Raw genomic sequence first — 16828 nt, 5'->3', positions numbered from 1 at the left:
TCCCTTTCTTGGAATGCCCTGTTGCTCCCTTCTACCAGCCAAACCTTGCCTGTCTGGTCTCCAAGGCCCCACTCGCGTTCTCCCTCCTCCTGAATACTTCCTTGAGTGCCTCAGCTCTCGCCAACTTCCTTTCTCTGTGGAGAGAATATTATAGTCCCTACCGCACAGTTCAGCACTGCTGTGCAAATGGTCTTATCTTCTCTGATGCTGTTCCATGTAGGTCATCTTATTCCCCGGTGACAGCATGGCAGCGCTTCTACACCAGGACCCACCCATGGGTGTTATTCCTGCTGCACCCAGCCAGTGTAGACCATGCGGCAGACACATGATAAGCTTGTGCTGGGTTTTTCTTTTTCTTTTTTAAGATTTAATTTATTTGAGAGAGAGAGAGATCAAGAGAGAGCACAAGCAGGGTGAAGGGCAGAGGGAGAAGCAGACTCCCTGCTGAGCGGGGAACCCAATGTGGACTCGATCCCAGGATTTCGGGATCATGACCTGAGCCAAAAGCAGACAGATGCTTCACTGAGCCACCCAGGTGCCCATGCTGGGTTTTTCTTCTTGTTGTTATTACTTTCTTCCAGAAAGAGAATTAAAAGCAGTCACATTCTTTATCTTTCCAGTCTTACACTCATTATGCTTCTCCAGGCGACTTCTTTCCCTTTTATCCCAGTTTGGACTCTTCACCTTTCCTTGAACATTCTCTCCTCCATCGGAACCTTCCATAATCCTGCGGTAAACAACTGCCTCGGCTTTGTGGTTTGCTGGTGTCGTGCAGCCTTCCCCGTCTAGGTTGCAAGCTTTCATGGGGGCTGCACAGCTCCATCCCCCTGCATGGGGTCCTCCATCAGACAGGAGGCATCAGTAAATGATTATTGCTTTGGTCAGCTCAGGGCTCTCAGCAGCCATGAGCCTGTTTTTCTCTGGGATTCCTATAGGGAAGGGGATGAAACTCACAGGAAATTGAGGCACCAAGCAGGTAAGGAGGGAGAGATCCCCTCTCTCCGTCCTGGTTAGCTGTCCTAACCAATAGTCATCCTGCACCCAGAGTCCCTTCCTCAGGAAACGTTCCCACTCGGCACTGTGGGAATAGAGTCCTGGCTTTGCTACCGCAGCAGACCCACTCTGAGGCTACCCTCTGCCCTACCTCGGCTCTCACTTCCAGCAGAATCATACACATCTATAAAAACCTTTTCTTTCATTGGCAGGTGAAGTCCGGAGGAGGATTTTGAGGCTTCCCGTCCTCCATGCCTCTCACCAGAAAAGGAACTGTGAACTGTAAGTAACTGTGCTGGGTGTTTCCATGCTGACTCAATGAGGTTACGGGTTAAGGACCAGCCCTGAACCTGATCTTTAACAGCCATGCATTGTGCAAGAGCGATACCCAACAATGAGCCAGTCAGAACGTAAAATACGGTGAACTTCTAATTAGATTAGATCTGAATGTGACAAAGAAGCCCTGTAATATGACATCCTACTTAATTAGACTTTAGTGACTGTACATTAAGGTGGACTTGACGTGTCATGTGTGTCATGAGTGTCGGAGAGGGAAGCTCGTGGGTTTGCAAGGCCAACCCAGCCGCTGTCATCTGTGGGCTGAGCCAGGGAGGCAGTGAGCAGAGGAAGTGGGCTCATTCAGAGCCCGCACTTGCTGTTACACCTTGGTTCATTTCCAGGGGGTGTGGGGGAGGGGAAGGGAGACCCTGCTGGTGGCGTCCTTTACATCGCCACAGTTATGGCCCCACTGTTGGCATTATGTGTCATTTTGGCCCCCACTTGGTGAAAGCCCACCCACCTGGAGGAACCCAGCCCAAGTCTGGTCTCCTCAATGAACCCTTCTTTGGTAACTCCAGCTAGAAGTGCTCTCTCTCCCTCTCCCCGAGTTTTGCTGCACTCACACGCCAAGCGCCCCTCTGGCCTGCACCTTCCCACATGCCCCCCAGTGAGGCTGTGAGCTCCTGGAAGACAGTCTGGGATTCCCATATCTTTCTGTCCCCACGGCACCCTCCACCTGGTCTCTGTTCCGCAGATGTCCGCCGGAAGGTTGGGTTGCCCTGGGCTGTGGAGCTTCCCACCCTGCTTCTGGGGCTCCCGGAGGCTGGGCTGCCGCCACGCCTCTGAGAGGACATTGGCTTCCAACCAGTCCGGGGAATTATAAATGATTAACCATTATCAGCGCACATCTTCACCTCTGTGTAAAAATAGATTGACTGTAATGAGTATTTGAATAAATCATAAGAATGGCCGCCATGCGATCGTCTAACATCCTGCCAATGGCTGCCCGGTGAGTGAGCAGGGCGCCGGCCCTCCCGCCTAATGGCCTGCGATTCAGTGCTGGTCGCCTCTGTGATTGACGGGCTGCGGCTCCCAGGGCACCTCCTCCACAGCCCAGGATCTGGAGGGTTTGGAGCCCGGGGGGCCCTGGGGAGGGGACGGGTGGGGAAGGGTGCCTCCCTCCGTCCTGTTCCGGGAAAGCCTTCCTAGAAGATGCGGCTGGGAGGCTGGGGGAGCCACAGTGGAAAGGCCTTTGTGAGAATCATGTCTCCTCGCACGGGAGGTTAAAGGGACCTCATAAGTCAAGTCAAGTAGGAGAGAAGCAAGCTGAATGTGAACCTTAATGAGAGTGGAGAGTGTGGGGGAATAGGTCTGCACATTCCCTCCCTGCCTCCGAGGCCACCTGTGCCTGGCTCTGGGCCACGCACACCCAGGGCAAGCTCCCTCACAGAGACACGGTCTTGGACCCACACTGAGGAGCAAGGACAAGCAGTCCTGAGATTCTGAGGTGGCAAGATTCAAATGCTATTTCAAGGGAGTATTTGCCAAGGCTGCCTCAGGCTTGAGCATCCTGCGTTTTGGAGTGGGAGGAAGAGGAGAGGGGGCAGGCTCAGGGGGCCTGGGACCAGTTGAGGAAGGCATAGTCTGAAGTCTCCGAGTGAAGACCAGGGAAGGCTGGACTTGAGAGGGAAACTGCAAACATTTGATTTAATCCCAGAGGTGTTCCAGTCACTTCGGCTGTGTAACAAGCCACCCCAAAACTCAGCGTCTTCACAACGTTTATTATGCGCATGTTCTGTGAGTCAAGAATTCAAACAGGGCACTGTAGGGACACCCTGACCCTGTTCCCCTGGGGCTGAGACCTCAGGTGAGGCAAGTGAAAACCTGGGTGCTGGAATCATCTGAAGGCTCATTCACTGATAATTTGGGGGGCTGATATGAGCTGTTGGCTGAGATGTTAGCTGGGGCTGCCAGGCAGGCCCATGTGACCACTCCCCGTGCCTCAGGCTTCTTCAAAACATGGTGGCTGGACACCAAGGGGGAGCACCCCAAAAGCAAACAAGAACCAGGTGGGAGCCGTATTGCCAAGGTCAAGTAGCATTTCTTCCACCACATTCTCTTGACTGGGGCAGTTACAAAGGCCTACCTCCCAAGCTGGGGGAGGTTTTGGTCAAAGATAAGGACTTAAGAGGCAACTGGGGCTGTGTTGGGGACTGGGGAAGTCTGGGCAGCCCTTCCTATCTGACCCCACATCCTGTCCTCTCCTTCCTGCCCTTCGGCCACACACTAGAATGTGCGCCATTAAGGGACCAGGCCCCCTTTCCTTTGTCATTTTCCTAACCCGGATGAGCCTGAATTTTGGAAGAGAATCTGAGTGCCTGAATGCCTTGTAGTGACTTAAGAGGATAGAAACAAAACTCAAGCAACGAAAGAGTGGAGACAGAACCAATTCGTGTTCCTGGGGGGCTGAGATGGGAAAATGGCTAATGCTGGAAAGGGAGGTAGTGGGGAGGAGAAGAGTAAACAGGCTTGGTTGATAAAAAGGTGTGGGGGCTTGGAAACTTAGGCCCGGAAATGAATGTTTAATTTGGACACATGAAGGAACAGATAAAAACGTAAAGCTCATTTGTATGTTCAAGGCTCCAACTTGGGGAGGGGGGGGAGTTGGGGTTTGAAATCCAAGAGCAAGAGTTTGGGTTCCGACTTAGCACCTTCGTGATCCGGGCCATCTGCTCGGTCTGCAGATCGCTCACGTCCCAAACGCAGATGGGACGGTACGCCTTTCCCAGGACCACTGTGGGGACCGCGGGGAAGGCAGCCTGTGAGAGCGCTGTAGCCATTCTTGGCACACAATAGCTCCTCCAAATGGTTCAGTCATTCCTCCACCCAGGAAATAAATAAGAAGTGGAGTTGGAAAAGATTGTTTCTCTCCATTGCTCCTGACAAGGGATGGTCAAGAATCTTTCCTTTAACTGTACCCTCCATAAAAGTTCACTCATAAACTATTGATATTTTAATAATACACATTAGCATCTTGCCCTTTGACAAATGAATATTGAATGAGCAATAAAGAGGCAAAAGAGTAACCAGGTGCAGGACTGGCAGAGGGGGAGCTGGGATCTTGCCTTGTTGTCCGAGGGAATGCCCCTTTCCAGGCACCATGTGACTCACCTCTCTCTCCCCAGTGACTGCTAGGAAACAGCTTTTAAAAAGCGCTCAGACTCCAGCCCAGCCCAGTCTGAGCAGGATTTCTCCTACGGTTTCTTACCCTTGGCCAGAGGGACTTGGGAGAAGAGAAGAGAGGAAAAGTCACAGAAGAGCTTTGAAAGGCATGGATGTTTTGCCCCCTGTGCAAAACACCTTAGATCTCCCCTCTCCCTCTGCTATGAGTGCAGACTTCTTCCTGATAACATGTTCTCCCGCTGCATGAAATGAAAGTCTGTGCCCACCAGAAACCAGTCAAAAGATGTGTAGCCGGGGTGCAGGAGTGGAAGAGCAACTGGCCCCAGGGGGGGTCCCAAGCAGAAGGTCTGGCCACTCGCTGCTGACGAAATCCACAGGCAGAGAGAGGAGCAGTGGGGAAACAAGAAAGGGATTTATTTCAGTGAGGCCAGCAGCAGGCTCACGTCACAAAGACTGTCTCCAAAGTGCTGAAAATACATCCAGGTTTATATAAGGAAAATGTGGGACAAAGGTCAGTGGGTACGTGCAGGTGGGCAGTGAGGGTCAGGTCGATCATTGTTGTGGGGGCAGTCACGTGGGGTCTTGCTGGTGTCGGGACAGTTGTTACTGCTTGACGGGGTAGTCTCAGTGCCTGTCGTGGGATGCTTTGCCCACTGGGTCGTTTGTCTGAGTGAAGAGATAAGCTGGAAAGAACTTAATTAGAAAGTACAGGCTGAGGTTGACATGGAGGTAGTCCTCTTTCAGAAATAACTCGGACTCGTTCCACCTGCCTCTCATCCTGTCTCCTCCAGGTCTTGATGGACACCTACGGTTGGGGTCGGGGGTGTGTGTTGAGGTTTATAAGACAGAATTTCCTGCCTCTTGCAGCTCCTGCTTCCAGCCTGGCTGCCACAGCCTCCAGTTTCTCGTGGCCTCCATCTGGGCGGGGAGTCCTTGAGTGTGCAGAGAACAGTGACAGGGGCTCTTCGTTGGTCCGGCTTAATTGGTGTGATTTAATGGCGTTTCTGGCGGATTCAGATTTATACGGCTTTCTGAGCTGCAAATCTGCTTTCTAAATGTAGAATTTTTGTGGAGTGGTAAAAAATAATGGCTGTTCTGTGATTCCTGCCTCCCGAGCTAGGAGATTGCAATTTACATTATGCAAATAGACATTATGCAATCAAGGCACTTTAGCAGGAATCTGGCGGCAGCCCGGCCCGCTGATGAGATGCCGAGGTCTGCAGCCCCAACTGGAGGGGCTCTGCGAGAGCGGAGATGAAATGGGGAGCGGGTGGGGCCGGCGGGGAGGATGCAGAGTCTGTTCCTCTGGCCCAAGGAGGCAAAGTGGAGCTTGCCCAGAGATGAATGCATCCGGGGAGCTGCCAAAGCGACTCTCTCAATTAATGGCTTTGTTTAATCATACCCCCTGTCCAGAGGAGTATTGTCTTACGGATAATTTCGTTTGCCTAACGAGATTTTGCTAATTAAATCTCCTTTCAGTTGGTGTGACTATGCCTGCAGGAGAGGGGGCTATTTGAAGTCGTCTCCATAAACCTTTCTGGAGAGGAGCTGAGAAGGAGGGAAAGGAGGGAGGGGGAGAAGAGAAAGGAGGGGAGGGAGAACCTGGCCTGCTGTGAGCGGGACTGGAGAAGGTTTGAGGGTTTGAGAACGACAAGGTGGTGGCCACCACCCACCTTGCCTTTCTGTCCTGTTTACGAGAAATGGAGGCTTATAAATCTTTGTCTGGCCTAAGGGATTTAGGCCGCCATTTTTACTTCCTCTGTGGCTCCCATGACCTCCACCATTATCCCTTCTCAAGTTCTTCCCGGATCCCCAGGACATTGTAAAGGATTTCCAAGCATGGCTCCCAGCAGTTGTGACTGGTGTGGTGGGGACAGCCATGGAGGAGCCCTCCCCCACTTTTGCTCTTAGTCAGCCAGTCTGGCTCTTCAGAGAGGAAAGATTGCTCCCAGATTGGCCATTTCTCCAGGGATAATTGCCTGAATCAAAGAGGAAAATACCTCGTCAAATTCATTTATCACCAGAGTTAGCTAAGGAGAGCCTCCTATATACGGAGGAGCCTAACACTGTGCCTGACTGGTGGGAACCTAATTAATGCCATTGCATCTGACCCACCCTCCTTGTGGGCCAACACCCTGGTGGGGCTTTACTGTCTACAATCTACTTGGCCTGACTGATCATGGGCTTCTGCGCTCAACTCTTGTCTACTTTTCCAGTTTCATCTCCTACCCCCTCTTTGCTGTTTCCTCCTCCCTTTTACTTATAGATACTCAGACACAAGGGTATTTTCCTACTCCAGATACCCCCAATATGCCTAGTTGCTCTGTTGCCCCTAGATGTTCTGTATAACGTCACACTCTAGAGACTTTGCATGTGCTATGACCTCTGTCTAGAATCTTCCTGAGCTGGTAACCCTGTTCCTCTTGTAATACCCAGCTCACATATCTCCTCTATGACTACCTCCTCCCAGAGCTTCCCTGCCTTTTGTGAAACACTGCTGTGTCCTCCTTGTCATCCCAGGACCTCAAACACAGTTATTTGTCTGTCAATCCAAGTTAAGGACGAAATCTTATTCTTCTCCTAATCCCAGTACCTAGAACCAGGTCTGGCCATTATAGGCACCCTGTAAGGTTGGTCAAATGAAAAAAAAAAAAAAAAAAAAAAGAATGAAGGGGACCTGGGTGGCTCAGTGGGTTAAAACCTCTGCCTTCGGCTCAGGTCATGATCTCAGGGTCCTGGGATTGAGCCCAGCATCGGACTCTGCTCAGCGGGGAGTCTGCTTCCCCCTCTCTCTGTCTCTGCCTGCCTCTCTGCCTACTTGTGATCTCTCTCTGTCAAACAAATAAATAAAAATCTTAAAAAAAAAAAAAAAGAATGAATGAAGCTAGGAGAAGAGGGTGGTGTGATGGAGAGGCATTCTCTGGGAAGTCCTTAAAGCCCCAGGCTGGGTGATGGTGGTGGGAAATTAGGAGATTAATTTCTGTTGAGTCTCTGCAGAGTTAGTTCCCTGTCCATTACCTTTACTTCCTGGCTGGGAAGGCATTACCTCTGTGGGCTCGGTCATGCATTTCATGTGACAGCATCTCCCATCACCCATTCTGACATAAGTTCTGTGAGGTGGGTATCGTTTTTGTAGAGGGACCTGAGACTCATTTGTCCTCATCAGAAAGCAAAGCAGGGTTTAGCTGTAATTGGGCCCACTGGCAGGGCCCCAACAGGATCTACCTCTAGCTAGGCAAAAGCTCTTGTGCTTCCCAGTGTCCCTCCCCATCCCATCCATCCATCCATCTGTCATCCATCCACCTGTCCATCCATCCATGCGTCTATACACCATCCATCCACCATCCATCCACCTATCCATCCATCCATGCATCCATGCATCCATCCACCATCCATCCATCCATCTATCCATCTATCCATGCATCCATCCACCATCCATGTATCCATCCATCCATCCATCCATGCAGCCATCTACCCATCCATCCATCTACCATCCATCCATCCATCCATCCATCTACCTACCTATCCATCCATCCAGCATACATCCATCTATCCATCCATCCATCCATTCACTCATCTATCCACCACCCAGCCAGCCAGCCAGCCTAGAAGTGTATCTCGCCTTTGCTGCCATGACACCAGGACTCACACAGTGCTGGAATACTTATACATGCTATAGGATGGGGCAAAACTCAGCCCCATAGGGTGCCTCCAGCTGCTGGGTCTGAACTGTTGCCCAGCTAGTGGTGGGGATGTCAGGTGTGGAGGAGTCTGCATTCCATGCTGGAGAGCATGGGACAGCCCAGAAGATAGGGCTCCTTTATCTTCATGTGTGTCATCACATGTGTGTGTGATGTGTGTGAACGCAGGCAGCAGGGTGTGTGTGTATGAGTGAGGCAGTGTTTCTAAAGAGTGACTTTGTGTTTTTCTTGGTTCCTGGGTTTTAGTGCTCTGCTTTTTGCCTTGCTGTTTCCCTGTCGGTCCGGGTATATCTGTCAGTATGCTGTCTCTGCATCTAGGATTTACTCATCTTAATATCCCCACGATGGTATCCAAGCTCTGAGTCTGAAGTGTTTCTTGGTACATAATAGGTGCTCAACCAGTGCTCCGTGATTCACTGAATGGCTGAATGACTGAATGATTGAATGAATGAACAAGCATACACTTTGGTGTCACATAGACCTGAGTTTGAACCCTAGTTCTGTTATTTATATAGCTGAGACCTTGGGATTAATTTCTCATCCAGAAAGCCAGAATACTGATACTACCTATTCTATCTTTCTCGAAGGGCTGTTGATAGAGGATTATAAGAGATATGTGAAAGTGGTTTATAAACTATGAAGCACTATACAAGTATAAGAGGTTATTATTATAATGGTTATTACACTTGAAGTGATCATTGTGTTTGAAAATTAGGGATTCTGTTTTCAGGAATATAAAATCATCCTGGCCTGATTTGAACTCTGAGACTTACAGAGCAATCATTATAGGAACTGATGTAGATTGCCCAACTGTAAGAACTATCAGGGGCGGGGGCGGGGGCTGGTGAAAACGGTCCATGTTCCGTTGTGCCACCCGTCCCCCAAGTGGACCCACATGGGAAGTCTCTCCTGAGTCTGTAATTGCCTAGACTTCTGTGCCTCGTTATCTTTGCAAACGTTGTTCCCTCTGCCAGGAATCCTTCTCCCCCTTTCTCCACTTTCTTTTGACCCTCTCCTGCCAAGCTGCCACACTGTCCCTGGGCTCCCAGGTTACCAAGTACGCCTCCCTGAGGGCATGTATGGCAGCGCACCTGCGCCTGTGCACGTCTGCCACGCCCCCCTGCTCTCCCCTCCCCCACTCCCCACCGCGGGCCACAGCACGCTCCTCCAGGGCCAAGGAGCCTCACTCTTCTCTGCAGGCTTGGAGCTAAGGGGGTGAACAGATGGGTGGTGCAAAGTGAGGGGAATGACTGGCGCTTGGTAGATGTACAGGGTTTGAGCTTTCAAAGTCCCCTAATCTGTAGGGGAAGGTGAGGAAGAAGCTTCAGAGAAATGAGCACTGCCTTGCAAATAAACCCCAATTTCTGAGAGATATTTTCCACCCACCCTCATGCCCAAAAGATCAAATAGGCTGATCTCCCATGGGGTTACTGGGCCTGGGGACCTCAGTCCTCTACGGTGGGTGACTGGTCATAAGCCAGCTGGGCAGTGAGGCCTCTAGTTTGGAACTGAGTCCTTAGGACAGAGAGGCACCTGCCTGTTGCTGACCCCTACAGGTGAGTGGTTACCCACATGGGGAGGCAGGTGCTGCCTACCGCCCCGCTCAGCCCTTCCAGATTCTTTCTCTTGGTGGAGTCAGCCCCAGCTGGTGGAAAATCTGTTGGAAGCCCTCCTAGGAACTGGCTCCTTTGCCTCTCTCCCTGTGTTTGGAGGCATCTTGTCTCCACCCTGCTCTGGGCTTCTCCCCCACACCCTCCCACTCCTAGCCGCCCTCCTGGAGCCCCAGGCAGCCGCAGCAAAGTGCCAGGGGGCTGGGAGGTTTTTCATTACCGAATGCACTGAACCTATTTGTGAGTGTTTTGCAAAGTGTTTAATCCAAGGTGTTCCCTCAATTAAATTAGTGCAAACATCTGTGTCCCACATCCACGTCCATTTGCATTCTGTGCCATTTATTACAGCGGGAAATTGGAATGCACCTTAGGAATACTTAGGACGGAATTAGGCTAGGTTGCGGTGGGCACCGCGGGGGGGGGGGGGGGGGGGCGGGGTGGGAGCTTGTCTGAGGGTGCCTGTGAGGTTGGTCCACAAGGTGGATCCTTTCCCAGCCTTGGGACGTGAGGAGGAGCCCCTTTCTGGTGCAGGAGACTGCACGGAGAGAAGCTTTGGGGACATGGGACCACCAGTCTTGTGGGGGAGGTTGAGTGAGTTTAATTAATGCCCCTGATCCCCACCTGGGCCCAAGTACCTGCAGAGGCAGGAGGAGTTCCCTGCTGTTGTTTTATAACTTTAAACCCAATTTAAAAAAAAAAAAGTGTATCACATTCAAGTGACCCACCTGGGTCTCTCCCTGGGGGGCGGGGTGAGCTTTCCTGCTGTGAGGGGGGTTTTTTCGTCATGAAACTGCTCAGCCTTGGTGACTGGCTGAGTGTGGGCGGCAGCTCTCTTCCTCACCATGTGATTCCCATGACTGTCAAGTACTTCGGGAGTCCTGCTGTCATAAGAATGTTGGGGGCACTTAAGAAGAATCGTTTCTGCTGTGTGACAGGCACTGCCCTCGGTGTTTCTCATGCATTATCCGTTGTAACCCTGCCACCAACCCTCTGAGACAAGTCCTCTCAGAAGAGAACAAATCAGGGAGCCGGGCTTAATCAGAGAGGCGAAGCAACACACCGTTGCTCCCCAGCTAGAAAAGGGAGCAGCGAACGCACGGCCACAGGAGCCCGGAAGACTGTGCTTTCCGCTGCCCACAGATAGGTCTCTCAGTTGAGGCAGCTGGGATTGGCTTTGAATCAGGGACCTGGCCACCTTCCCAAATCTGGTGGCCAGCATGGCCTGGCCAGGCTGTACAGAGGCCCTGGTGGTAGTCTGCCTACTCCCGGTTTCTAGCCCTTTGCTATAGGATGGCCTTCCCTGTGGTCCCCAGGGGCCTATGACGAGCCTGCAGGTGACTCACCTAAGGGAAGGGACTCCTGGTTTTTATGGAATGGGGCAGGGAGGAAATATGAAAATCTGGGGAGTGAGAAAGAGGCCCATGGGATGTTCAAGGACCTTAGAGATCAGTGAATTCCCCAGTACTGAGTGGGGAAACTGAGGCTCAAAAAGAGTTAACACTCGCCTAAGGCCACTGAAGGTTTTGTGGTAGAGGCTGCAATGGATGGAACCCGGGGCTCCCAGCTCCTGAGAGGGAAACTGTGTCAGGGCCTGGGGAGGTCCCTGGGATTTAAGGGGCAGGTGCTGGCTTTCTGGATGCGAAACATAAGTCAAGGCTGGAGCAAGGAACCAGGGTGAGAAGGGGATGGGAGGCTGCTGTGGATGTGTCTACTAAGGGTCCATCTGCTCTGCCCTTAACAGAGAACCTTCCAGGTCCTAGAGGGCCACTAGCCATCTTCAGCCTGGGTCCTGGGGTGGTTTCTCACCAACTTCTAGGGTTTCACCTAGGGATATCCAGGGGCCAGCAGAACTTGGGGAGGCAAGACCTAGGCAAGGACCGAAGGCTGCAAACGATTACCTGGTATCTGGGTCTATCTTCCCTTTGCTCTGTCCATTCTGTGGTCAGGGAAGCATCTGGAAGAGTAGTAGCCAACAGATACGAGCTCCCACTTCCTCCGCCAAACATGTCTTACTTAGCCTTAGTTTGCCTGTCTGTTACAGAGTAATAAAAACCCCATCTTACAGGGTCATTGGGAAAACTAAAGGAGACAGAGGTATGCGTGACCCTGCTTTGGGGCTTAGGACATTACTGCTAGTTTTCCTCTTTTCCATGGCTCCTGTCTGCTTTCCTTCTGAGCCCCTGTGCCTCCTCCTGGATATAAAGGGGTGGGTGGGGAGTGGGGCGGGGGAGGGGGGAGGTGCTCTGTCAGGATGTTGATAGGCAACCCGCATCTCCGCTCTTCCTCCTCCCTCTTCTCTTTTCTTCCCTCCCTCTCTCATCAAAAGACTTTAATAAATGCATCTCAGCATGTGGCCCTGCCTGGGGCTTTATAAGAATGAATTGCTTTTCCCAGCCTTTACTTCCTAGGGATGACAATTTACCATCTACATACATTTATTAAGCACCGACTGTGTGTGGTAGCCAACTCTAGGCAGACCAGGGTCTGCCTAAGTGTGACTCCCAAGGCTTCTTGTCTCCCCACAGAGCCCCAAGAGTTCCTGCTTTCTGCTTCTACACGTGAGGTTCTCCTTACCTCAAACGCTCTCCATCCCCCTCATTTACCTGGTTAGAAGTCAGTGTCTTGGTGATGAGTATGGGACTGCATCCTGGCTAGGGCTTATCCTTGAGCTCCTGGTGCCCCTTTTTGTGATTCTTTATCACACCGTATCCTAGTTACGTCTTTCCTAGAGGTGCCTCACTCTCCAGGGTTTAAGAGTCCAGAAGGTGGCATCCTAGGCTGAGCACGGGCCCTAGGAGTCACCTGTTCTGGCTCAGCTGTAGGCCAGCTCAAGCTCTGTTCATCCCTAACGGAAGAGAATGCCTGTTATGAGACCGGCTTTCTCTCCCATTAGCCTTTGGTTTTTTGGACAGACCAGTGGCATGTCCGATGGGAGGCTGGCCTGGCAGCAGGCCTCACTCTCTAGTTTCCAGGGTGTTCAGTCCAAGAGCAGGCCCCTGTTGCTTGTATTTGCAATTCTGGTAAGCATTCTCTCTCCCCCACCTGGCTTCAGGATATGGGATCTCCAGATGGAACGGAGGATAGGCGAAGCAGAATGACCCCCTTAATTCACTGCCTTGTGTCATTGTCATATTTCCTTTTCCTGAAGAGATTTTCTTCTCTCTCTGTGTGGCCAGCCCTGCCCATCACCCCCAGTCCCGTGCCACCTCCTGCCCATCTTAGACCACTTGGGGGAAGGCAGTTTCTCCCTCCCAGAGCACCTGACCTGAGCCTCCTGACACTGACCAGCGTCTGCCTGCTTCTCAAGCATATTTGCATCTGTCCTTTTCCACGAACCTGAGTCAGTACAAGGTTCTGCCCTGTAGCCTTCACTCCACCTGGCATGGCACCTGGCACATTCTGAATTATAACAAGTGTTTGCCAAATGAATGAATGAGTAGGACTACTCCTAGTTTCTCTGAGGGAGGTGTCTGGGTTCTTCTCCCATCCTCTGCTTTGGCTTTTGTGTCCCAGGGTTCTAATGGACCCGGAGGCATATTTGTCACCAGTTACTGGAAAATGGTTGCTATGACCAACAAGAGAAAAGCAGGTATTAAATTCTGCTTGGTATACTGAGCAGACTGGAATTAGTACTTCTTTTTTTTTTTAATTAAATTTTTTTTTTATTTCTTCTTCTTTTTTTTTTTTTTAAGAAAAAGAAAGAAAGAGTGCGTGCATGTATGCACAAGCTGGCAGGGAGCAGTGGTGGTGAGGGGGAGGGCCAGAGGGAGAGAGAGAATCTTAAGCAGGCTCCATGCCCCGTGTGGAGAGTGACATGCAGTTTGATCTCACAACTCTGAGATCCTGAGATCATGAACTGAGCAGAAATCAAGAATTAGGTGCTTAACGGACTGAGCCACCCTGGCACCCGTGTGATTACTTCTATATGGGCAGGCCTGTCTGGTCCCAGGACACTGGTACTCTACACATAATGTCTCCAAAACAAAGTAAGCAAGATAAGTCATTGGAATAAGAAAAAAAAATTTTTCAACTTTATTTATTTATTTTTTTAAATCTTGTCCTGTTTAGATTCCCATATCTGAGTGTGTTCTATAAGACATATCATATATTGGTAAGGTAGTAGATCTAAGCCACACACACACTAGGTTGTATATACATATTACATTATATATATACACACACACACACGTTATATATAACATATATGTTAAAACATATATATGATATAAAATATGTGTATATATATATATAAAGGTGATATATACATATCGAAGGTGTACGAAAAATTTTTACTGATAGACTTGTAAACTCATTTGAGGACCATGTGCCTAGGCCACTGCCCCACTGTCCAGGAGGTGGGACTACTTCATATTTGCTAGTGTCTCTGGACAAGTGGCCCGCCCCCTAGTGTGGCCTCACATCATGCCTAAAGCTTTACAACCTGAATCTCACTACATGACTAATTCCTTAGGGAGAGTCACTTGGGGGTCCTGTTCCCCCCGTGACTCTCCAGGGCCTGGCACATTGCTGGTCTATTAAAGGTCTCAGTAAATTAAGTGTGGTTTGAATTATTTTATTTGAATTGATTGAGACTATCTGAGAATCTTCCAAAATTTCAAAATTTGACTTCATTTCAATCCTCAGTCAGTTTATTTGACATATTTGCTAGAAACCCATTATGTTACAAAACAGTAAGTATGTGCCCACTGTGTCCCGGGTCCTGAGCTAAGTACTGGGTGACAAATCTGAGGTCCCTAAACTCAAGTTGCTTACATTGCTTTTTTTCAGAAACAACCAAACAAGAAATCGTAATGTAAATCAGCACTTCCCTGCTCACTGGGGTTATTTTGAAACAAGTCCCAGGCCTCATACCATCTCCTCTGTAAATGCTCTTAACAGTGCTCATGACTCTTAAGGGGGAGAGAGACAGAACTATCAACACAGTTGTGTTACAGGTGCTGTGCTGGACCCAACAGGCAGGGCCAGGGCCCAGCAAGTACAATGTGGTCTGTGCCCTCTTGGGGGGGGCGGTGAGTAGAGGGCCTCAGGAATGACTTTCGAGTAAATGATGCTTCGGCTGCCTCCCTAAGCTTAACTTCTAGGCTCCTGTGGTGAAATTTCAGAACCAAAGGAGGGGTCTATCAGATAAGGAGAGGAAGATGCACCTATAGAGGGAGACAGCCTTCACCAGAGACTGGTAGGCCACCTACAGATCTTAGAGTTTGCCTCCCTGGAGACAAGATGAGAGAAGCAAGGCCCAGGAAGCCGGGGCCTCTTGCCCATGGTGGCAGAACTAGAGACCGGCAGCCACTAAGTCAGGGCTCGGGTCGTGCTTCCCCCCTCGACCTCCCTCGGCCCCCTCTCCGCACACAGAGGACCCTGGCCGCACCAGGCCAGGCCCGTTTCTTCCACGCACCCAGGTTTCCATGTCCAGGAACCACACACCCTGAGCACCCCAACAGCTCTGGGCTCTGGGCACCCCTCCGCACTCCAGCAGCTCCGGGAGGGGGCCAGCAGCCTGCGGCCCGGAATCATCTTGGGCGGCATGTGACTTCTTTCTTCCTGTACAAGTTGAGCACTTGCCACCCTGCTGTCTGTTTTTCCTTGCTAAGGTTCAGTTCTAATTATGTTGATTTTCTTCATCCCACCCCCTCCTGGAAGCTTATTAGGTTGAATATTTTTATTTATTATCATTTCGCCCAACTCCTGCCAGCATTTCCAATTACTCTCCCCGCTTCCTTGTAATTGTCTTTCTGTAATGGCTCTGAAACAATTGCGCTAAATGAGGTGTCTCCTGGAAGATGAGAGTCTCACTTCATTAAAGGCTAATGTATTCTCAGCTCCAGCTCTGTGGGGCTAGCTTGGAAGGAAGACATTTAAACAGCTTCTTTTATTTTATAGGGAGCAACTTTTCAGCGACGAAGATGTCTGTGGGGTATATGTGTATGTGTGTGCGTTGCCTGATTTTAATTTAAGGAAAGTTTATGAAATAGTGTAAGTCTCCGTGTTGGCGAAACTCTCTGTTCTTAGGTAGCCGAGATGCCCGCAGAGAGGGTGCGGGGTTCGGGAGCAGGACGGAAAGGGGCAGTTTCTTGGGATATCCTTCCTGCCTTCCTGCCAGGCCCCTCCCTTCTTCTCTTGCTCCTCTCCTGCTGGATCAGCCCCCAACCTCTTCCCGCCTCCATCCCATGTGTCTGCCTCCCACATCATGTGCTCAGCTTCCACAGTGGAGATGACCTCCTGTTACAGGGTTTTTTTCAGCCTATGTGTCCTAAGTCATTCATTCATTCATTCATTCATCCATTCATCCAATTTGTTGTGTGTTCATTTATTTGTTCATTTGTTGTTCATTCAACAAATGTTTATTACCCACCATGTTCAGGGGTTATTCAGGAAGGGAATGTGCCCTTTTGGAGCTCAGGGCACAGTGAGAGAATAGAGACAGATGACATTAAGCAGGCACTTCTAGTCCACTACATTAAGTGCTGTCGTCAGGCAAGGGTGAACTGGTCTGAGAGCCCCAAGGAGGGCTCCTAATAAAATCTTGCTGGGCTGAGGAAGGTTCCTTGAGAAAGGAGCTGTCTGGGTTGATACCTGAAGGATGAGGGTGAGCAAAGAAACAGGAGAGGGGCCGGAAGTGCTCAAAGCTGAGGGAACTGCAGTAGCTAGGGAAGGCTTGGCAGGAGGGGAAAAACGCAAGATGTCCCATCGGACTGGAGCATGGTGTGGGACAGAGGCTGTGGTGAGAGCTGGGACTGGACGCCATGGAGTATCTTGAGGGCCAGGCTTCCAAGGGAGGGGTGGCGCACAGAAGAGTTTGAAGCGGGGGATTGATTTGGCCAAATCTGTGTCTTGGAAAGATCACTCCTGCTTCAGGGTGTGGAATGGATTGGAGGAAGGCCGGGGGAGGGGGAGGCAAGGAGAACTTTTAGGAAGGTGTTGCAAGACGCAATGGTGCCCTGCCTGAAGGAAGTAGCTGCGCAGAAAGAGAATGTGCTGTGCATTTGTGAGGTGTCACAGGTGGAGATCTGACAGGCTTGAAATGGCAGGTGGTGGGTGGTG

At 50.6% G+C, this 16828-nt stretch overlaps 1 protein-coding gene across 5 annotated transcripts in view; it reads left to right on the top strand.

Moving 5' to 3' along the window:
* PKNOX2 (PBX/knotted 1 homeobox 2) overlaps positions 1 to 16828 on the top strand; it is a 307718-nt gene that overhangs the window by 120475 nt on the left and 170415 nt on the right. For 4 of the 5 annotated variants that reach the window (XM_046016851.1, XM_046016855.1, XM_046016852.1 and 1 more), the window contains one exon: positions 1206 to 1275. The exons of the other annotated variant lie outside the window; for it this stretch is intronic. The gene's annotated coding sequence lies outside the window, so the exon portion shown is untranslated. The remainder of the gene's footprint in view (positions 1 to 1205; positions 1276 to 16828) is intronic. 5 annotated transcript variants of the gene reach the window in all.

The sequence above is a fragment of the Meles meles genome, chromosome 8, assembly GCF_922984935.1.
Source record: "Meles meles chromosome 8, mMelMel3.1 paternal haplotype, whole genome shotgun sequence".
In the NCBI taxonomy this organism is placed as follows: domain Eukaryota; kingdom Metazoa; phylum Chordata; class Mammalia; order Carnivora; family Mustelidae; genus Meles; species Meles meles.
This window is presented reverse-complemented; position numbering and strand designations above follow the sequence as displayed.